At 49.0% G+C, this 23,180-nt stretch overlaps 1 pseudogene; it reads left to right on the plus strand.

Moving 5' to 3' along the window:
• Nucleotides 1-12,703: 12,703 nt before the first annotated feature.
• LOC118154075 (ribonucleoside-diphosphate reductase subunit M2 pseudogene) lies at nucleotides 12,704-13,872 on the plus strand (annotated as a pseudogene).
• The last annotated feature ends 9,308 nt before the right edge of the window (nucleotides 13,873-23,180 follow it).

The raw sequence follows: 23,180 nt of genomic DNA on the forward strand, positions 1-23,180 counted from the left end.
ACAAGACCAAAAGTCCATCTCAAAAAAAAAAAGAATAGGCCAGACGTCGTGGGTCACACCTGTAATCCCAGCGCTTTGGGAGGTCAAAGCAGGCAGATCATGAGGTCAAGAGATGGAGACCATCCTGGTCAACATAGTGAAACCCCATCTCTACCAAAAATACAAAAAATTAGCTGGGCATGGTGGCGTGTGCCCATAGTACCAGCTACTTGGGAGGCTGAAGCAGAATTGCTTGAAACCGTGAGGCAGAAGGTTGCAGTGAGCCGAGATTGTGCCACTGCGCTCCAGTCTGAAGGACAGAGGGAGACTCCATAAAAACAAACAGCAGCAACAACAACAAGAACTACACATAATTACAGTGATTTCAAGGTTTGTGTCTGATAATCCCACCATATGGACCCCCCATTGGCCTGTTTTTATTGTTTGTGTTCTTCCCCCTGAATTCTGGTCAGGTGTTACATTCTTATAAAGATAGACATTAAACAGGAAAAATGGTAGAGAGAATTTGTGTCATCTTCCTCTTCACTGTTGCTTCTTACAGGCATCAAGGCTGGGAACACTGGCAGATCCAGATCACCTAATCCAAAGATGAACTGAGATGGCTTGAAGCTGAGGTTCAATCCCTGTAAGGGTTTATTTCCTGTTTATTTTTATTCTACAAATGTAGCTTTTAAGGATCCCAAACTAAAGCCTTGGGTGTTTAATAAATCCCCCCTTCTTGGCAGATTCTAAACACCAAGTTTTGTACCTTCCTACTCCCAAGCTCAATGAGTCTGATGAAAGCTTTGCCCAGCTTCTCAGCCTCTCCGATGCTGTTTGCAAATCAGTCATCACCTCGGGGGGGAAAAGTGGTTTCTATACCAGCCTGGCCACTCTAGACATCCACCCTCTCCCAGATCATGGCCCCATAGTTCCACTAATTCCTTGTATTCCTTGTGGCCTTGATGGTTCTCTGATACCTGAAGACACTTTTTTAAAACTAATTTTGAATGAGCACCAACGCCCCAACATTATCTTCAGAATGATGAAAAAATGTCCTGTCCTTTCTATCAGGCAAGAGATGACTTAGATACTGCCTTACCTGCGTGATTCATTCATACCCCCTCCCCTTGCTCACTATACTGCAGTGAGATCTTGTCCTTCTTTCTGTTGTTTGTGTCAACCTCCTTCATGCCCCAGGACCTTTACGTATGCTCTCCTCTCTGTCTAGAATGTTATTTTCTTTACCTCATCCTCCAAGTCTCTGTTTAAATGTCACTTCTTCTGAGTTGTCTTTCCTGACCTTGCATTGGAAATAGGCCCACCCCTCACCTAACACTTTCAAGCATTCAAGATGTACTCACACTCCTCTCTACCTGGCCTCTCTTAGATGTACAGTTGGCCTTCCCTATCTACGAGTTCTGCATCTAGGGATTTAACCAAAAACACATTGAAAATATTTTTTTTAAATTGTCTGTACTGAACACATGTAAACATTTTCCTGTCACACTATTCCCTAAACAACATAGTATAATAACTATTTAGGGCATTTTCATTGTATTTGGTATTACAAGTAATCTAGAGATGATCAGACATATACAGGATGACTGTGTAGGTTATATGCAAACACCATGCCATTTTATACCAGGGACTTGAGCAGCCTCGGATTTCGGTATATGCAGGGGGTCTTTGCACCAATCCCCCTCAGATATGGCAGGATGAATAGACTGTTCTTCCTTCACACCCCTTATTGCAACTTCAAACTGTGTATTTGTTGATCGTTCTTTCCTTGTTATCCCCCTTCCCACCACACGGATGTCCTGTGAGGCCCAGGACTGTTTTGGTTTGGGCTCCCCCATAAGCAGACACTGTGCTGAAGATGAAATACTGGTAGTTGTTTAGGAATTGCCGGTATTGGGGGTGGGAAAGTGACACAAGGAGAAGAAAGCCATCAAGAAAGGGTGTGTTATGATGCTGGCTACTGCAGCGAGCAGCTAGAGCTTTATCGCATGGGGAAACTGGGAAGTGGTGTAAGACTCGCACCCACAGGGGCTGGGTGGGGTGGCTATTCACCAGTTCCCATCTGTCCCATTGGTTGAAGGCTGCTCCTAGGGTGTATTAATACCCTGGCACTTCTGCCCTGACCTGCAGGCAGGCATAGCAGCCTCCCACAATTCTAGGGGGAATCCTCGGTCTCAGAGATACAGACATGGCATGAGCTGGTTCCTGGCATTTGGAAGTTTTCTGGGGCCCAGTGAAGCAGCGAGGCCAAGCGGGAGTCATGAGGGGCTTGAGATGATTGAGTTCACTTTGGCATTCATTTTATTCCCAGCCCCTAATAGTAGGAATTCCCAGCCTGGCACATAGTAGGAAGTCACTAAATAGTTGTTGAATAAATGAACTTTAAAAACTCTTTGCCAGGATTAGGGCTCTGATGTTACTAAAGACAAATACTGAGGGCTGTCAGTCAGACCCCATGGGGAGGTGGTGGGAGGAGGGTAGGCAGGGCCTGGAATCTGTCTCACAGCACACTGTGGAGAGGGGGAGGCTCCGTGGCAGTCCCCACGTGCCCCTGGGGGGTGTCCTGCAGGGACTCCACAGCCCCATCAAGAGATGAGGAAGAGCTGCTCCAGTCAACACTGCTCAAGGCTGTGCCAGCTACGGAGTGAACTCTTGCAGTGAAACACAGTCCCTGCTCGAAGGCATCCACACTCTGGTTGAGAAGATGAGACATCACTATTCCTAGGGCTGGAGAAAAAGAACTCATCCAAAAAAAAAAAAACACAACTCAAGATAAAAATACTCAAACTCAACTCTTGCTTGGGCCATCAGGTCAGGGGAATCTAAGGCAGGAGGAGGTAAAAAGAAAAAAAAAAAGGCAATTAGACCTTTTCTTTCTTTTTTTTTTTTTTTTTTTTTGAGACAGTCTTGCTCTGTTGCCCAAGCTGGAGTGCAATGGCGGGATCTTAACTCACTGTAACCTCTGCCTCCTGGGTTCAAGCCATTCTCCTGTCTCAGCTTCCAGAATAGCTAGGGTTACATGTGCACGACACCACGCCTGGCTAATTTTTTGTATTTCTAGTAGAAACGGGGTTTCACCATGTTACCCAGGCTGATCTTGAACTCCTGACCTTAGGTGATCTGCCCGCCTCAGCCCCCGCAAAGTGCTGGGATTACAGGCGTGAGCCACTGTGCCCAGCCAGCAACTAGACTTTTCTGGGTAACTCATGGTGTTGTGTTTCAAAGGGTTCCACTTGGTCCACTGTTTGCAGCCTTGTTGTATGAGGCCTTTGTTAGGCTTCAGAGCACCCAGTACCTGTACTGAGATCCTGACAAGCTGGGGAGGGAACTAGAGGACACTGGAGATGTTCCTGGGAACTCTGCCTGGATCTCTGGCCTGTGGGCTCCTTACTTCCCTGGTTCCATGTTTCTGCCCTCTGCTTCTCCTGAGGTGATTGTTAATTTTATATGTCAATTCAGCTAGGCCACAGTACCCAGATATTTGATTAAATACCAGTTTAGATATCCCAGTGAAGGTATTTTTTAGATGAAGTTAACATTTAAATCAGTCAACTTTAAGAACAGCAGATTACCCCAAAAGCTGGGTGGACCTCATCCAGCCATTAAAGATTTTAATGAAAACCTGTGGTTTTCATTAAAAGGAAAAGGCCTGTGGTCTCTCAGGGAAGAGGAAATTCTGTCTCTAGAACACCTTCAGGCTCGAGTTGTGGTATCAACTCTTCCCTGGGTGGCTAGCCTGATGGCCTGTCCTGCAGATTTCAGATCCACCAGCCCCACAGTCACCTGAACCAATTCCTTAAAATCAATCACTTTCTGTTTCTCTATCACACACACACCCGACTGGTTCTGTTTCTCAGGAGAACCCTAATACAGTTGGCCTGTGTTCAATGACAGCACCCAAATTCCTATCTGCAGTCTGGGCTTCAGAACTGAGGGTCCACTGGCCCCTCTGTGTCTCCTCTAGGATTCCTAGTGGGCAGCTCAGTCTTGGTACAGCTTCACCAAAGTGGGTGTCTGACTTCAGCTCCACGACCTGCTGTGTCTCAGCCATCCTGGTCTCAGGAATTGGCATCCACCCCAAAATTCATGTGTTGGAAACCTAACCTCCAACGCAACAGTGTTAGGATGTGGGGTGCTTGGGGAGGTGTCAGGTCACGAGGGCACCACCCTCAGAATGGATTAATCCTGCTATAAAAAGGCTTGTGGGAGTGGGTTCCCCATTCTCCTGCTCTTCCACCATGTGAGGGCACTGAGTTCATCCACTTTTGTCCTTCCACCTGCTGTCATGTGAGGGTCTGGCAAGACGGTCCACACCAAATTCTGGTGGCTGATCTTGGACTTTCAGCCTCTAGAACAGTAAGAAATAAATTTCTGTGTAAATTGCCCAATCTCAGGGATTCTGTTACAGCTGCACAAAATGAACCAAGGCAAACATTGGTACCAGGAGTGTGGCTGCTGTAACAAACACGTAAAAATATGACAGCAGCTTTGGAACTCAGCTTTGGGCAGAGGCTGGAACAGGATGGAAGTGCACGCCAGAAAAGGCCTGTGTTGCCATGAACCGCCACCAAGGGTGTTCCTGGTGAGGGCTCAGAGGAGGACAGCTGTAGGGAAAGCCTGAATCTCCCCAGAGATTACTTCAGTAGTCATGAAGAGAATGCTGGTAGAAATATGGACAGTACGGGCCATGCTGATGAGGTCGCAGATGGAAACGACAGACAGGGTATTAAAAGCAGGAGGGAGGTGATACTTGTTCCAGACTGGAGAAGAACTTGGCTGAATTGTGTCCGTGTGCTAGGACTTCATGGAAGGCAGAACAGAGTGATAAATGATGACTAGGCACAGTGCCTCAAGCCTGTAATCCCACCACTTTGGGAGGCCAAAACAGGAGAATCATTTGAGGCTAGGAGTTCGAGGCCAACCTGGACAACATAACAAGACTCCATCTCTACAAAATATTTTTAAAATTAGCAGACATAGTGGCGTATGTCTGTAGACCCAGCTACTCAGGAGGCTGAGGCAGAAGGGTCACTCAAACCCAAGAGTTTAAGGCTATAGTGAGCTATGATCACACCACTCTACTCTAGCCTGGGTCACAGAGGAGACCCTGTCTCAAAAAACAAACAAAAAAAATCTTTTAAGTAATCAACTAGATATACGGCAAAAAAAAAAAAAAAATTTCCAAGCAGCAAAGTGTTTAGATGCTGTATGCCCCCTCTTCATTGCTCATCGTAAAATGCGAGAGGACAAATGGTTTAAAGATGGAATTTATAACCACAAAGGAAGCAGAACACCAAGATCTGGAAAATTCTCAGCCTGGCCACTTAAAAAACAAAAAGGTGTGTTTGGGAGAAAATACCAAGCAAATGACCAAGCGACCTTGTGATAAGGAGATGAGTGTGGCTGGAAAGAAGCCAGGTGCTGTTCTTCAACACCACCAGAGAAAGACTGATGACTCATCTCTTGGGAAGCCCAGAGCCCTTGGAGTTTGAGAGCAGAATGAGGTGGGGGAGGGGCTAGGGGCTGCCTTGAGCCTCTGCTCCCTGTGTTTTGGCACAGTGCTCCTTGGCCACCCCAGCTGTGGCTCCAGTGGGCCCAGGTTTGGCTTGGGCTGCTGCTGCAGAGGGTGCAAGCTGTGAGCCTTGGCAGGGTGCACGTGGTGCTAATTCTGCAGGCACACAGTGCAAGAGCTTTGGAGGTATGGCTGCCTCCACCTGAATTCAAAGAATGCCATGGAGGGACAGCCCCCATGAGGGCAATGCCCTGCAGAATTGTGGGATTCAGCCTAGGACAAAGACAGGCCCCAAATCCCTGGAGTCATCGTTGACTTCTCTTTCTCTCCCTGTCCCCTTCCCTTCCACCAATCCATTAGCAAACACTGTTGGCTTGACTTTCAAAACATGCCCAAGGTCATCTGACCACTTCTCGCCACCTTCATTCCCGCTTCAAGCCACTTCCCACCGGCCCCTCCTCAGCAGCCCCCCCCCCCAAGCGCCCTGTACCCTGTTAGCACCTGAGCCACAGCTGAGCCTGCTGCTGCCCAGGACCCTCTGCTGCTCCCCAGCGGCTCTGCCTGAGCACTGGATCCTTATAATGACCCTGGGCCTTCTCCCCCTGAGCCCTCTGCCACCTTCCCCTGCTCACACCTGGCCAGATGCCGACAATGTCCCCTCTGTGCCACTCCACTGCTGGGATGCTCTCTGCCCAGATGTGTGCCTGGGTGACTGCTTGCCTCCCAGGAACATTGCTCAAACCTTGCCTCCTCAATGAGGACAGCTCTGGCCACTCTTCTAGAAAGCAAGGGGCCCTGAGTATGGGCTCAGTACACTTATCGGGGAGGAGGAACGGTAGGGGAGGAAGAGGAAGGGAGGAGTGCAACACGCCATTTCATTCCAGTGAGAACAGCTTACAAGGAACACCCAAAAGCAACCTGGGTGGTACAAAAGTAAAGATGACCGAAGGCCACCATGAACGGGCGGCAGAGGGCAGCTCTTCTCCTCAGCCCTGGGGCAGATGTGGAGACTCCAGATGTGTGACATTTGGACAGCCCCTTCTCTGCCCCTTCCCACCCCCTGCCTACCCATTCCTAGGGGTTCAAGACAGTGCAGGAGACAGCTGTTCTTCTGCCAGGACCCCGGAAATGGCTGGGGCTGAGAAGATGCTCAGTGGCCCTTGAAACTCATCTCATTTTTGTTCCAAATGGGAGACCCTGCCACCCCCACGAAGAGGAAGAGCACTAGAATGAGAGTCCAGATTCTGGACTCTAGTTCTCTTGATGTCCCAAGCTCAGTGTGTGACCTCAGACCACACGATTAGCCTCTGTGGGCCTCAGTTTCCCCTTCTGTACAAATCAGGGGCGTTGGACGTGGTCACCCAACAAAAAGCCCACTCTATACACTGAGCATCTATAGATACAAGGAACACAGAGTTGATCTGTTAGGAAACCCATCAGGCCCATCCTGACCTAGATGGTTTCACTCTGACGTTGTGCAGTCAAATGCTCTACCCCTGAGTTACACCCTCTACTCTGACGTTGTGACCCCCAGACCAGGGGCAATGTTACCTGGCACCACCCCTTTCCACTGCCCTTCCCTCTCGAGAGAGACCAGGGTTTCACACAGAGCAGCCAAGCCCTATAAATAGCAGCTGGCCACTCACAGGCCAACCCTCCCAGGCCCCAAAAAGGAAGTGAGAGAAAGGCAGGCACTTCCGTTCTTCCTGCAGAAAGTGCCGCTTCTGCAATAACTCGTCAGATGCTCCCCAGAGCAGACTCAGCTCCACTCCACTTCTCTGGGTTGGCCAGATGAGTGAGAAACACAGGCACAGCCCACGAGAGGGAGCTGAGGCCGGACCCAGGAGTCTTTTGCCTATGGTAGGGGACATCTCTGTGTGAGGAAGCCCCAGCCTTGAGTGAGTTGCCAGAAGGAGGTGGGTCAGGATAAACTCCTTTGTGCATTCACTTCTAGATCAAAAGAGTCGTCCCCTGCCTCCTTAGTCAAAACTGGATTTGAGGCATCACAGTGTTTGCGGATAACCTGGCCCCAGGGAGTCCCCTCACAAGGGCCTTTGGAGCCGCTTCTGCACGTGGACACAAGAAGCTTTGAGCAGAGGCAGTCCCTGCAGCAGCGTGTGAAACCACAAACCCTGGGAAGACAATGTGTTGCCGCTTTTGTCAGCCCTGCTCACACCTTGCTAAAGTCCGTCCATTCAGCTCTTTTCCACACTGAGTGCTCCACTGTTTCCTGCCCAGGCTCTGCCTGATACAGCAACAGGGGTAACCTTGTAATGGAGCATCACAGACCAGGTCAAAAATATGACCTTGTGCAGTTATGAGTGCAGACAGCTGGGTCAGTGTGGCTGCATGTCAGTACATCTTAAACACGGACACCAACATAGCACTAGACACTGGTCATAACACTTCCCTACATGTGTACAACACAAAAGCAGATTAGAGACATGCAGAGGGGAGACCGCAGGGGCCTTAGCCTCTCATCCCTCTCCTCTTATCAGGCCATCTCTACACCAGTGGTTCTCAACCAAAGTGCTTCTGCTGCCACTGTCAGGAGACAGGTGGCTGTGCCTGGGGACATCTGGGGTGTGTCAATGATGGTGGTGGGAGGGATTACTGGCATCTAGTGGGTAAAGACCAGGGATGTTGCTAACCATCCTAGGACACGTGGGACAGCCCCACAACAAAGCTGATGTGGCCCGAGCTCCTTCTCAGCTCTCCACTCTCTCCGGGAAGAGTTATGCAACTTGTACAACCACATGCAAAATGTATTTGTTTTACAGGGAATTCATGCACAGTGTCCAGTCTGAGAACTTTGTACAACAAAAGGGTTTTGTTTTTGAAAACTGAAATTACAAAATAAATACCGAAATTGAGAGAGAGAGAGAGAGAGAGAAATGTCACCATATGGGATCAAATGAGGAAGCTGAGTATTCTCGGCTCCCGGTGGAAAGAGAGGCACTAATCTCAGGCGAGCCCATCTGCTGTGGCATGGGGCTTGGTTTTGAGCTGCTCCTTGCACTCCTGGCACAAGAGAAGCAGATGTTTAGGGCAGCCACGTGACTGACTGAGCAGCCAAGACCAAGATTCCTGTGTACACAGAAACTCATGTTCTCAGTGGAACAGAAGGATCTGCTGACCGCTCACTCGGGATGAGAGGTGTGGTGAGTCACCAGTGGGGCCTTTGTGTGGCCCAGACCAAACAGCTGGTTCCAGGCATGGCAGAGGCCAGTGAGGCAAGGCCCTGCTGGGTAGGTAGCACCCACCTGAGTGCTACCTGGCTAAGGCCAAGGAGGAGGAGCCATCCAGCAGAATCCGTTCATGCAGCTCGCATGCTCCAATGTGGTGGCTGCTAGTCTCTTGTGGAGATTTAAATTTAAAATCTTGCTTCTCAGCCCACCAGGTATACATTTCAGGTGCTCAGCAGTACACCTGTGCCTTGCGGCTGCCTTCTGGACAGCACAGACACAGACCATCTCCAACCATCCCAGAAAGTTCCACTGCAGGCTCCGAGCCACACCTGGCCACAATGATGTGGCCAGAGGGCAAAGCCCAGCCTCACTTTGGTCAACACATCAAGGACAGATGCCCAGGGCAGGTGCCCAGTGGCAGAAAGGTCTTCAGGGACCTCCCTGCCCACAGGCACTCCTTCAATGCCATCTCCCACCTCTGAGCCCATCTGTGGTCTTCAGCCCCCCTTGGCCCCTCTCCTCTACTCCACCCCAAGCTGGAAGCCATCTGTCCTTCCTCTAAGCTTCTGGAGTCTCCAGGAGGTATTCATGGGCTGACTCTGTTGAAATGCACAGCATTGCTCAGAATAAAGCTCACCAGCCCCTGTCAGCCTGGAGGCCCCGCCTGCCCAGCCCTCCACCCCTCTGACCTCCCCACTGGCTCTCTCCACCCTAGCCCAGGTTCCTGTTTGTGGCCTTTGCAGCTGCTGTTCCCTCTGCTCAGAATGCTTTTCCCCAGCACCCCCAGTTATCCCCCCACTGCTTCTGCCAGGTCTCTCAAATTTCACATCAGAATGTCTCTCCAGAACATTCTAGCCAAAAGAGCCCAGGCATACACACACAGACACACACAGGCACACAGACACAGACACACACACACACTTTCACACACAAACAAGCACACACACATGCAAACACACATACACACACATATACAAACACAGTTTCACACACACACTTTCACACATTCTAATGCTCACACTCACACATTCTCACTCACACTCACCCTACATGCACACCCCACAGGCATACCCCCTCCACACACCCTCACACCCCCCACACACACACTCCACAGGCATACCACCATACCCCACACACATACTTATACACCCCCTGCACACCCACCCACACCTGGATACAGCCCAGAGGCTCACTGCACTCAGGGTGTGGGGCTGTTCCACCGCTGATGCTGGAAGCCACTCCCAGGATCAGGGGCCTGAACTCCTCTCTTCCCTCACCTGGCTGTGATGAGTTTCTGAGAGTCAGAGCCCTTGAATGGGGCTCCCAGCCCTATGTTTTGGCTCCACTGTCTGTAGGAAACCTGTGTGGCAGGAGGACAGGTCACTGGTCCCAGGATCAGATGAGCTGGGCTCTAGTCCCGATGCTCTCCCTGACTGGCTGTGTGACCTGGAGCAAGTCACTTAATGTCTCTGAACCTCACTCTCCTACTCACTGAAATGTGGGAGTCAATGTGTTGAGCAGGGTTTGGTGAAAATGTTTCTCTCCTGGATCCCGAGTGGTGGTGTAACTGACTACACATTCTCTGGAAGGGGATTTGGTAATCTAGAGTAGGGGTCTCAAACTCAGGTGCTCATAAGAGCCAGGAAGGTGATGTAAGAGAGAGAGCCTGTTAACACAAGGGCAAGGGCAGCTCTGATTTTTGTGGGGCTTTTTTGAGACAGAGTCCTGTTCTGTCGTCCAGAGTGAACACACACCACACACACTCACACACCACACACACATTCACACACTCCACACATTCACACACTCCCCCCACACTCACACACCCCACAGCATACCCCCACACCCCTCCACACTCCCCCCACACTCACACACCCCACAGCACACCCCCACACACCCCACACACCCCACAGACACACCACACACACACCCCACACAAACCCCATAGACACACCCCACACACCCCACAGACACCATACACACACCCACACACACCACAGACACCACACACACTCACACACCTCACAGACACCCACACACCCACACATTCACACACACCCCCACAACCCCCACACACCCCACAGCACACCCCACACACACCCACACACTCCCCACACACACTCACACACCCTAGAGCACACCCCACCACCCACACACACCCCACACACCCCCACACACCCACAGACACCACACACTCACACACCTCACAGACACCCCCACACACCCCACACACACCCCACACCCCACACACCCCCACACACCCCACAGACACACCACACATACACACCCCACACACCCCCCACAGCACACCCCACACACCCCCACACACTCCCCCCACACACTCACACACCCCACAGCACACCCCACACACCCCACACACACACCCCACAGCACACCCCACACACACACAAACACAGACACCCCCACACACACACCCCACACACCCCATATACCCTACACACACTCACACCCCACACACCACACACACACCCCACAGACACAGCCCATACACTCCACACACTCACACACCCCACACACACCACAGACACACACCACACACCCCCACACACAATCACATACCCCACACTCACACACCCCACACACACTCATATACCCCACAGACCCTCACACATCCCACACACCCCACACACACTCATACATTCCACACACACCCCCCACACACCCATACACCCCAGACACACCCCACACCCCAGACACACACCCCACACACACACACCCCGCAGGCACCCACACACACACTTACAAACCCCCTGCAATCTCAGCTCACTGTGGCCTCGATGTCCTGGGCACAAGTGAACCTCCAGCCTTAGCCTCTCGAGTAGCTACAGTGCACCTCAATACCTGGCTAAATTTTTAACTTTTTTAGAGATAAGGTCTTACTTGTTGCACAGGCTGGCCTTAAACCCCTGGCCTCAAGCAGTCCTCCTACCTCAGCCTCCCAAAGTGCTGGAATTACGGAACTGAGCCACTGCAACTGGCCTGATTTTAAAGGAAAAAACTGGCTGTGTGCAGTGGTTCATGCCTGTAATCCCAGCACTTTGGGAGGCCGAGGTGAGTGGATCAACCTGAGGTCAGGAGTTGGAGAGCAGCCTGACCAATATGGTGAAACTCTATTTACTAAAAATACAATAATTAGCTGGGCATGGTGGTGTGCACCTGTAGTCCCAGCTATTCTGGAGGCTGAGACAGCAGAATCGCTTGAACCCAGGAGGCGGAGGTTGCAGTGAGCCGAGATCATGCCACTGGACTCCAGTCTGGGCAAGACAGAGCAAGACTTCATCTGAAAAAAAAGAAAAGAAAAAATGTTTGAGGTAAAACTCACATAGCACAAAATCCATCATTTTAACTATTTGAAGGTGTACAATTCCGTGGTGCTTAATGCAGTCACAGTGTTGTGCTACCATCAGCAGTAACCGGTTCCAGAACATGCGCATCACATGAAAAGGAGACCAGTAGCCCTTATGCAGTCACCCCTCATTTCCTCCTCCCCTCATTCCATGAAGGTCATTCATCTCCTTTCTGTTTTTATGGATTTACCTATTCTGGCCATTCCATATAAATGAAATCATACCACATGGAATATTTTATGTCTAGCTCCTTTCACTTAGCATACTGTTTTTATAAACTTATCCACATCATAGCGTGTGTCAGTATTTCCTTACTTTTATGTCTGAATAATACTCCATTATGGATAGACCACATTTTGTGTATCCATTCATTTGTGGTGTTTCCATCTTTTGGCCATTACAGCAATTACAAGGTACTGCTGAGAACATTTGTATACAAGCGGTTGTTATCAGTTCCTTTGGGATGCACACCTAGGAGTGGAAATGCAGGATATGCTCAACTTTTGAGGAATTGCCACATTGTTTTCCACAGCAACTGTACCGTCTTACATACCCACCAGCAGTGTACAAAGCTTCCGGTGCACCCCTTCCCAGCCTCCCGGCCCCGACTGCCAGTTCTCCTTCATCGCGCCACCACCATGCTCTCCGTCCGCGTCCCACTGGCGCCCATCACAGACCTGCAGCAGCTGCAACTCTGGCCTCTGAAGGGGCTCAGCCTGGTGGACAAGGAGAACACGCCCCCGGCCCTGAACGGGGCCCGCGTCCTGGCCAGCAAGACCACCAGGAGGATCTTCCAGGAGCCCGCGGAGCCGAAAACTAGAGCAGCCGCCCATGGCGTGGTGAATGAGCCGCTGCTGAGAGAAAACCGGCTGCTTTGTCATTTTCTCCATCAAGTACCACGATATCTGGCAGACATGTAATAAGGCGGAGGCCTCCTTCTGGACCACCAAGGAGGTGGACCTGTCCAAGGACATTCGGCACTGGGAATCCCTGAAGCCCGAGGAGAGATGCTTTATATCCCACGTTCTGGCTTTCTTTGCAGCAAGTGATGGCGTAGTAAATGAAAACTTGGTGGAGCAATTTAGCCAAGAAGGTCAGATTACAGAAGCCCACTGTTTCTATGGCTTCCAAATTGCCATGGAAAACATACATTCTGAAATGTATAGTCTCCTTATTGACACTTATATAAAAGATCCCAATGAAAGGGAATTTCTCTTCAATGCCATTGAAACGATGCCTTGTGTCAAGAAGAAGGCAGACTGGGCCTTGCGCTGGATTGGGGACAAAGACACTACCTATGGTGAATGTGTCGTGGCCTTTGCTGCAGTGGATGGCGTCTTCTTTTCTGGTTCTTTTGCATCCATATTCTGGCTCAAGAAATGAGGACTGATGCCTGGCCTCACATTTTCTAATGAACTTATTAGCAGAAATGAGGGTTTACGCTATGACTTTGCTTGCCTGATGTTCAAACACCTAATACACAAACCATCAGAGGAGAGAGTAAGAGAAATAATTATCGATTCTGTTCGGATAGAACAGGAGTTCCTCACTGAGGCCTTGCCTGTGAAGTTCATTGGGATGAATTGCACTCTAAGGAAGCAACGCATTGAGTTTGTGGCAGACACTTATGCTGGAACTGGGTTTTAGCAAGGTTTTCAGAGTAGAGAATCCATTTGACTTTATGGAGAATATTTCACAGCAAGGAAAGACTAACTTCTCTGAGAAGAGAGTAGGCGAGTATCAGAGGATGGGAGTGATGTCAAGTCCAACAGAGAATTCTTTTACCTTGGATGCTGACTTCTAAATAAACTGAAGTTGTGCCTTTATTTTGCTTATGTTTTTTTTTATCTCATGAAAAAATCAGCTAAAGTGTTATCAACTAGCTTCACCATGAATTGTCCATAATGTTCATTAACAGCATCTTTAAAACTGTGTAGCTACCTCACAACCAGTCCTGCTTATTTATAATGCTGGTGCTATCACCAGCTAGCAGGCTGGCTGGCTGTGACTTACCATAGCAGTGGCAGTGGCAGTCTTCTTGGCTTTAAAGTGAGGGGTGGCCTTCTAGTGAGCTTGACACAGCAGGATTAAACATTTCATTTAACCAGGACAGGCAGTTGAAAGAGGCAGCCTCGCTGCTTCAACGCAGATTTTAATAATTACTTAAATATAAAACTGGCGCTTTACAAACATTGTTTGTACTCAAAAGATGATAATAGCTTGATTTATTTGGTTTCTCTACCAAATACAAAGCATTCTCCTGACCACTAACAGGAGCCAATTCACAATTCACTAAAGGACTAAGTAAGTTAAACTTGTATAGACTAAGCATGTAATATCTAACTTTTATTTTAATGAATTAAAATACCCATTAACACAAAAAAAAGCTTCCAAGTGTTCCACATTTTCACCAATACCTGTTATTCTCACTGCTCCACCATCCTGGTAGGTGTGAAAAGTTACCTCATTGTGGTTTTGATTTCACGTCCCTAATGATTAATGATGTTGAACATCTTTTCCTGTGCTTATTGGTTACTTCAATATTTTCTTTGGAGAGATGTCTATTTAAGTCCTTTGCCCATTTTTAAATTAGGGTGGTTGGCTTTTTTGTTGTTGAGTTGTGAGAGTTCTTCCTCTGTCCTGGATCCTAGATGTTTATCAGCTATATGCTTTGCAAATATATTCTCCTATTCTGTGGGTTGCCTTTTCACTCTCTTGATAGGGTTCTCTGATGCATATACATTTTTAATTTTGGCGAGGTCCATGTTATTTTTTCTTTTGCAGCCTGTGCTTTTGTTGTCATAGCTAAAAAACCACTGCCAAATTCAAGGTCATGAAGATTTACTGTTGTTTCCTTCTAAGAATTTTATAGTTTCAGCTCCTATATTTACAATTTTTATCAATTTTAAGTTAATTTTTGTATTTAATGAAGTATTCTGTATTTAATCAAAAATCAAGAGACCATATATCTGAGGGCTTAATTCTGGACCCTTAATGGATTTCATTGTCTATATGTCTGCATTGTCTCAATCCATTTCATTGTCTATATGTCTATATTTCATTCTGTATGTCTGTCCTTATGCCAGTGTCACAACCTTTTGATTGCTGTACCTTTGTAGTAAGTTTTGGAAATCAAAAAGTGTGAGTCAGTCAACTTCATCTTTTTTTTTTTTGAGACAAAGTTTCGCTTGTTACCCAGGCTGGAGTGCAATGGCACAATCTTGGCTCACTGCAACCTCCACCTCCTCGGTTCAAGCAATTCTCCTGCCTCAGCCTCCTGAGTAGCTGGGATTACAGGTATGTGCCACCATGCTCAGCTAATTTTTTGTATTTTTAGTAGAGACTATGTTGACCAGCATGGTCTCGATCTCTTGACCTCGTGATCCACCCGCCTCAGCCTCCCAAAGTGCTGTGATTACAGGCATGAGCCACCGCACCCGGCCTCATCTTTTTTTTTTTTTTCCAAGATAGTTTTGGCTCTTTGAGGTCCTTGCAATTCCATAGCAATTTGGGGATCAGCTTTTCCATTTCTACAAAAAAAATGGCCACTGGAATTTTGATAGGGATTGTATCGAGTCTGCATTCTGCTTTGGGTGGTATTGCATCTTAACAATATTAAGTCTTCTAGTCCATAAACATGAGCTGAGTTTCCATGCATTTAGGTCTTCTTTCATTTCCTTCAGCAATGTATTTAAGTTTCAGTGTACAAGTCTTTCCTCTCCTTGGTTAAATTTATTGTTAAAAATTTTATTCTTAAGGATGCTATTGTAAGTGGAATTGTTTTCTTAACTTTCTTTTTGGACTGTTCATTGCTGGGGTGTAGAAATACAATGAATTTCTGTGCGTTGACTTTGCACACCACAACGTTGCTGAATTTCTTTGTTAGGGCTGATACTTTTTCGGTGGATTTTTTTCTATATCAGATCATGTCGTCTGTGAATAGATCATTTTATATCTTCCCTTCCAATATGATGCTTTTATTTCTTTTTCTTGCCTAATTTATCTGGCTAGAATCCCAGTACTGAACCGAAGTGGTGAAAATTGGACATCCCATCCTTTTCCTCTGTTGGGATAAATGCTTTCAGCCTTTCCATCAAGTATGAGGTTAGGCTTTTTTCACAAACGTGCTTTTTCACATTGAAGAAGTTTCCTCTGTTTCAAGTCTGTTGAATGTTTTTATCATGAAAATATACTGGCTTTTGTTAAATGCTTTTTCTGCATCAATTATGATGATCATGTGGCTTCCTCCCTCCAATCTCATAATGCAGTGGATTATACTGATTGACTGGGTAGCTCAGATTTTCCAAGATAAGCTGTAAATCTGCATTCTGATGGGAAATCTTACTTTTTAAAATGTGTGCATAGGCCAGGTGACTCATGCTTGTAATCATAGTGCTTTGGTAGACTGAGGCAGGAGGACTGCTTGAGGCCAGGAGTTTGAAACCAGCATGGGCAATATTACAATAACCTGTTTCTACAAAAATAAAGAAAAACTTAGCCAGGCCTGGTGGCATATGCCTGTAGTCCCAGCCTCTGTGAAGGCTGAGGCAGGAGGATTGCTTCAGCCCAAGAGTTTGAGGCTGCATCGAGTTATGATCATGCCATTGTACTCCAGCCTGGGCAACAGAGTGAGATCCTATATCTAAAAAACAAAACAAAACAAAAACTGTATGTATATTTAAAAAATTGCAGCTGGGCATGGTGGCTCACACCTGTAATCCCAGCACTTTGGGAGGCCAAGGCAGGCAGATCACAAGGTCAGGAGTTCGAGACCAGCCTGGCCAATATAATGAAAACCCTTCCCTACTAAAAATACAAAAAATTAGCTGGGCATGGAGGTGAGCAACTGCAATCCCAGCTACTTGGGAGACTGAGGCAGAGGAATTGCTTGAACCAGGGAGGCAGAGTTTGCAGTGAGCCGAGATTGCCCCATTGTACTCCAGCACTGGCTACAGTGTGAGACTCTGTCTCAAAAAAAAAAGAAAAACCGCATAGGCCAAATGAAACTCAGCTAACAGCCAACTTGGCAGTGGCCCACCAGTTTGAAATCACTAATCAAGGGACTTAAAAGTCCTCCCTCCCTTTAACTCGGGAATTCCACTTCTAGGGATCCATCCAGAAGAAATAATCCAAAATGTGGGCAACATTTTACACCTGCACTTGAGTATCACCTTTAATTGCCAAAGCTAGAAAGTCCCTGAATACCCAGAAATAGGTGACACCAAAACGTCATGGTCAGCCCCATAGAGTGAATGTTTTGCAGCCACTCAGAATGCCTTACAGGAAGACTGTGAAATGTCCTCAGTAGATACCGGTGATATAAGTTTAACGATGGTTGTTCAATATCACCATCATTGTCATCCACTATGAACATACACTTTTTTCTTGTGACAAAAAGAAGATGGGTCCCCGAAGCCCTCTTCTCCTGGCTGGGGTAGGGTGGCTCAAATAGGTCACCTCCCCACTGCCCGCCTCTCCTCTATTTCCAAATTCGGAGTGATGTCCTGATACAACGTTTCTTGGCACTTCCCACGTTTGATTTGCATTTTAAGCACTTGACTCTCAGGAGTGCATCTCCGCACACCGGTTTCCCTTTGGCTGTCTGTGTGCTGGTCCACAGCCATTTGCCCTGCCGGTCACATGGAGGAACTGCTTTGGCCAGGAATCCACTCCCTGTCCCACCTGTCCCTGTTTCCATAAGCACTTGAATCAAAACAATCTTGAACATTGTCTCTCACTTTGCTGGTCAGCAGGGACGCACCTGTCTCCAAGAATTCAATACCACGGACAACGGGATTCATTGTGCAGCTGCTTTTGACTGTAGCCCTTTCTCTAAACAGCTGGGATCACAGCCTCTTCTATTCTTCCTTCTTGTACAACTTGTCATGGAACAGATGCTACAGGTGGAAAACTAACAGTTCTTTCCAGGCTTTGATCTGGAAAACCCGACTCCATTCGGAGTATTCTAGGCGCTCACATCAATGACAGTGCCTGAAAACAGAACTAAATTCTGGCTGTAGAGACCACAGCAAGTGGGGAGGTCACACCCCTACTGAATGCATGAATGACACTAGGATCGGGACAGCACAGGGCCGTGGGGCACAGAAAAGGGGCCCCAACCCGGCTCAGCCTCCCCAGGAGATGCCGCTCAGCTGTGCACTGTGAGGTAGATGTAGAGAGAAAATGCTTCACAACCAGTGAGCCAGTGCAGTGTGGAGCAGGCCCATCCAGTGGCCCGCAGCACCTGATGGGCTCAGAGGACAGGGGACGCTGCAGGAGGTGGGGCGGGGCTGCGTGGAGGGAGCCATGTGTGAGCTGAGCCTCTGTGCTGAGTTCAGTAGCGACCTCCCCAAAAGTCATGTGCACCCAGCACCTGTGAAGGTGACCTGATGTCGAAACAGGGTCTCTCTGCAGATGTGATGAAGGGAGGACGAGGGCTTGCTGGATTAGGGAGGGCCCTCACCCTGTGATTGGTGTCATTATAAGGCAGGGGGCATTTGCACAGAGACACAGGGAGGAAGCCATGTAAAGATGGAGGCAGAGGTTGCTGTGGTGCATTCAGAGCCCAGGAGCACTGTGGGCGCTGGCCACCAGCAGAAGCCAGGGAAAGGGGCCAGGAAGGGTGAGACCTGCCGATCCCTGATCTCAGACTCTGGCCTCCAGAACCCTGACAGGATACACTTCTGTTGTGTTAAACCTGGTTTGTGACACTATGTAATGGCTGCCACAGGACACCCTGGCAGCTTGAAGGAGACCTTATCTAAAGGCCCCTCAGCACGTGTGGGTGGGCAGCTGCTCCTCCTGGGTGATAGCCCCCTGCGTGACAAGCCTCCTGGGTGACAGCTCTCTTGGGTGACAGGCCTCGCTGCCCCTGAGTGGCTGCCTGGCATGCAGCAGGGCACCAGGCGCCAGCACCTCCTGATGGTCACCAGCAGGTGGCACCCCTGACCTAGGCACTGGGCCCTTCTGCACCCTGGGTTCTGGGTGGTACTGGGAGAAGCCAGCTTGGGTGGGTTGGAGCCCTGGGCCATCTGCCCTGGACCAAGTCAGGTGGTGAGCACAGATATACCTGGCTCCTTACCTTCCTGAGGCCTTGGGCCAGGGGCTGGTTGCCTGTCCTGTGCAGAGGTGCAGAGGACTTTGTCCCTGAGATGGGTAGGTGCAATGAATTTCGGGACTCTGACCCAGGGACAGGGGGCACTAAAAGGTAAATGGTCCCTCACTCTCTCCTGGCAGTGCCCCTAGTCACAATCTGGGAAAACATTTAGAGTGTGTGGGGGGCGGGGTTTTTCAAACCAGTTTAGTGGGTCTGAACCAGTCCAGCTACCCCTCTGACTCTGAGATGCTGGGCCTGAGCCCCCCAACCCATGCAGACTGAGATGAAAGGGGGGTCTGTCCCAAGAGGGGCAGGAGCAGTCTTCCCTTCTGTGGATCCGCTGGGGTGGGTGGGCTTCATCCTCCTCCTGGCAGAGGGAAATGCTGGCTCCTTAAAGGATGATTTCTTAGGGCAAGGTGGGGTGGCGTGGGGACAGGATTGGCAGAAAGAGCGCAGATCGGGGGGAGACCCGTAGTCCAGCCCCCTCTGCTGCTCACCTGCTGGGCGCCTCCCTCCTCTGGCAGAGCCCTGGTTTTCTCGGTTGTAAAATGGGCCCGACTCTGTCCCTGTCTTTCACAGATGGGGCATCAGTTGACCTAACAACACACAGGAAAGGCTCTGCAGAGGGTCCTCTCTGGTGGTTTTGGTTTTCAGTTTGGGGTTTTGCTTTATGTGTGGTAAAATGCATGGAACATAAAAGCTACCATTTTAACTGTCATTAAGTGTCTGGTTCCGTGGCATTAAGTACATCCACACTCTGCACAAACATCCTCAACGTCCATCTCCAGAACCCTCTCAGCTTGTAGAAATGAAACTTTCCCCATGAAACACTGACTTTCGGCAGGGTGTGGTGGCTAATGCCTGTAATCCAAGCACTTTGGAGGCTAAGGCAGGTGGATCACCTGAGGTCGGGAGTTCAAGACCAGCCTGCCCAACATGGTGAACAAAAAGAAAAAAAAAAGAAACACTGACTTTCTTCCCCCTTCCCAAACCGCTGGCAACCTCCATTCTACTCTGTCTCTAGGATCTGACTACTCTAGTGCCTCATCCAGGTGGAATCATACACGGTTTGTCTTCGTGTGACTGGCTAATTTAACTTAGCATTGTGTTCTCAAGGTCCATCCATGTGGCAGCATGTGGCAGAATTTCCTTCCTTTTGAAGGCTGAAGAACATTCCACCATGCAGCTGTCCCACTCTGTGCCTCTCCATTCATCCGTGGATGGACGTGGGACTGCCTCCCTGTTTCAGTTGTTGAGAATAAGGCAGTGGTGAACACAGGTGTGCATCTTTGAGACCTGCTCTCTATTCTTTTGGGTATGTTCCAGGAAGTGGGATGCCTGGATCATGTGGTAATGTGGTAATTCTGTTTAATTGGTGTGTGTGTGTGTGTGTGTGTGTGTGTGTAATCTTCATCCTGTTTTCCTCAACACCTGCACCAGTTGACATTGACACCAACAATATGCAAGGGTTGGAATGTCTCCACATCCTTGCCAGCATTTGCCATTTTATTTTATTTTATTTTTTGGTTTTACAGTGGCCATCACAATGGGTATCAGTGATATTTCCAGGTGTTTGAGCAGCTAGGATTTGATGCAGGCATCTAGCACTTACAAAATCCCCAGACAAGTTGAAGGAGAGGTCTTGGGTTGCCCCCACCCTATGCCTCCCAGAGCCCAGCAGAACCAAGCTGCCCAGGGAGCGGCCTGGGTAGCGGGAATCAGGGGCACCACTGAAGCACCACTATCTTTGTGGGGTGCAGGGAGCTGGAATCAGGGCCACTGGGCAGCTCAAGACCAGACACTGGAACATGCTTTAGACACTTCCACGTTCCTGTGACCCTGCTGGGTGGCAGAACACAGTACAGAGCTGTGAGAAGATGCCTCCCCACCCCTCCTCCTTGTCTCACCTGAGTGTGTTTACTGGTGGATCCTAACCCACACTTGGAAGCCACTGCAACAGAACCTGGAAATGCAACTTCAGCTTCCCAGCCCCTGCTGGTCAGGAAGGAGCGGGAGGAGGTGAGAATGGGTGTGGAGGGCCACACACCAGACCAAGGCAGGAGGCACTCAGAACACAGCAGCCTAGAAGCAGGGTACAAGAAGGGATGCCCCTCAGCCACACCAGCCCTCGGGCCCCAGGCAGCCTCCCCCTCCTGCCAAAGGCCTTTGTGCATGTTGTTCCCACTTTCCCAAATGTTCCTCCCTATCCTATCTGCCTCCGCATAGCAAGGTAACATCTACTCAGCCAAAAACTATCACTGTCTAGCACAACCCAAATATCCATAAACAGAAAGCATTGACAAATGACCATGTATTCATACAATGAAATATTATACAGCAATGAAAAAGAATGACCTATGACCACATGCAACAATATGAGAGGATCTCACAGGCATCATTGTTGAGTGAAGAAGATGGACTCAAAAGAGCACCATCCACACACCTCCATTCCTAGGAAGCTCAAAAAGAAGCAGAATTAATCTATGACAAAAGGGCTGAGAAGAATAGTTACTTCTTGTTGGGGAGTATTGGATGGGAGGGAACAAAGAAGCCCTCTAGGGGCTGGGCATGAACTTCGTCTTCATCCATCTTGGTCTGGGAACTGAGCCTGAGTGCACCCATGGGTAAAAGTTCATCAAGCTGAACACTTAAACTGTGCACTCTTCCTATGATGAAAAAGTAAAAATAAAACAGGCCCCTTTCTGAGAAGCCTTTTCCCAGACTAGACCACCTTTCCCAGGATGAGCTGCCAGGGTTTGTGCACCCTCCCACAGGCTCTTGTCCCACTGTGGTGGTCTGTTTCCCCATGGGATGGTCAGGTGGTCGGCTCCCCCAGATGGTAAGCTCCATGCAGGAAGTCTCTGTCTTTCCAGGGCCTGTATCATCAGTGCTCAGCTCTTAAGCATCTGCTGCAAGCATGGGTGACCCCCATTATGGAATGAGTCCACTCTCTGGCAGCAGCAATGTGAATCTTCTGCTTGTAATGTAAATTTAAAACCCAGGGCCAGGGAGAGATTCCTCAGATTTGCTGTGCAGCCATGGAAGGCAGGTTTTTCAAACAGAAACTCTTCTTCCTAAAAATGTTCCATGTTCAAATCTTTTCTCCTCAAAAAAAGACAAAGGATTCTTTTACCTTGAAACTTCAGCATTGAAGATGCTTAGAATCATGCCCACGGAATGTTTATGTAACTGTGCTCACATGACACATAAGTGCTTGAAGTTGGTCTGATGTGTGTGTTCAGGGGTTTGTGCATGGAAGGGGAGGAGGAAGAAGAGGAGCTGCTGCATTTGAGCCCACCTGGTGGGCAGCAGCCCAGGAAGAGCCAAGGAACTGACAGTGACAGCTCAGTCGCTGCACCACCTGGGCCTCCTGCTCTCCCAACACAGCAGAATTTTCACTTCAGATGGCAGAGCCAAGCCAGTGAAGAGACAGATGTTGGCTCAAGTTTTTTGTTTGTTTGTTTGTTTGTTTTTTGAGGCAGAGTCTCCCTGTGCTGCATCAGCAGAAGTTGCAGTGGCTCAATCTCAGCTCGCTGCGACTCCTGCCTCCTGCGTTCAAGTGATTCTCCTGCCTCAGTTTCCCAAGTAGCTGGGACTACAGGCACATGCCACCATGCCCGGCTAAATTTTTTTGTATTTTAGTAGAGACGGGGTTTGACAATGTTGGCCAGGATGATCTTGATCTCCTGACCTCGTGATCCACTCACCTAGGCCTCCCAAAGTGCTGGGATTACAGGCGTGAGCCACCACTCTCGGCTGGCTCAAGTGGTTTTGAGAGCTGGTGAACTCCCTGTCCCTGAAAGTGTGTAAATAGAGACTAAAGGACCACTCATGAGGGATACTGTGAGACAAGCAGGGGTTGGGACTGGAAGGATGGCCCCTGGACGACCTCAGAGACCCAGGAATCTTGTGTCTGTGTCCTTTTAAAACTCGTTGTCCTCCCTGAGGGAGGGATGCCCTCCAAGCTGCCTGGGATCACATAAGGTCTTGGGAGACAGGAGCAGCTGTAGCAGCTT

Source organism: Callithrix jacchus, chromosome 5, assembly GCF_049354715.1.
Source record: "Callithrix jacchus isolate 240 chromosome 5, calJac240_pri, whole genome shotgun sequence".
Classification (NCBI taxonomy): Eukaryota; Metazoa; Chordata; class Mammalia; order Primates; family Cebidae; genus Callithrix; species Callithrix jacchus.